Source organism: Chrysochloris asiatica, unplaced genomic scaffold (assembly GCF_000296735.1).
Source record: "Chrysochloris asiatica unplaced genomic scaffold, ChrAsi1.0 scaffold00627, whole genome shotgun sequence".
Lineage (NCBI taxonomy): Eukaryota > Metazoa > Chordata > Mammalia > Afrosoricida > Chrysochloridae > Chrysochloris > Chrysochloris asiatica.
In genome coordinates, this window is record NW_006409145.1 from 256,617 (window position 1) to 257,483 (window position 867).

The window sequence follows — 867 nt, forward strand, 5'->3', positions numbered from 1 at the left end:
GAGATGACAGGTGTTCCCAAGTGGTAATTTGAGTGCCTTCCAACATAGGGGCTCACCTTCAGGTACTATATCTGACAATATTCTGGTGCAATTCACAATGTCTCTTGTTAGTTGTCTTCCTCTTTTTCTCTGACCCTCCACTTTACCAAACATAATATCCTTCTCCAATGACTGGTTCCTCCTGATAATATGTCCAAATACGAGAGATGAAGTCTGACGCCGACAAATCTGTTGTTCACACAGCATTCTGATGAACGTCTTCTAAGACATATCTGTTTGTTCTTTTGGCAGTCCATGGTACTTCCAATATTTTCTTCCAACATCATAACTCAAATGCATCAATTGTTCTAAGTTCTTCCTTATTTACTGTCCAACTTTCACCTGCATATGAGGTTATTGTGTTGTGACATTGATTGCATTGTGGGAAATGCAATCAATATCACAACACAATATGCATATGAATTGTTGAATGAAAAAGTGATTTGCTTTGTAAACTTTCAACCAAATCAATATGAATAGATTCTTTAAAAGTATGTTGTGGTAGTTGGTATTGTTAGTTCTGACTCATGGTGACATTATGCACAACAGAATGAAAGACTGTACAATCCTGTGCCATCATACTCCTAACCATGTCACTTCTAAGGGTGTAGACTACTTTCTATTGAAAGTCTAACATGAATCCATTAGTCCTTGAGCTTTCATCCTTGGATGTGTGCCAAGCAATCTACCATGGAAATTAGTCCTCCAGGATGATCAAATGTTGCATCATTTAAATCACCTGTATATGACATGTCCTGGAATTATTAGATGAAGAGACAAGGGGTGCTCTGCTCTGCTCATGTTCATAATCACTCTCTAGTACTTATT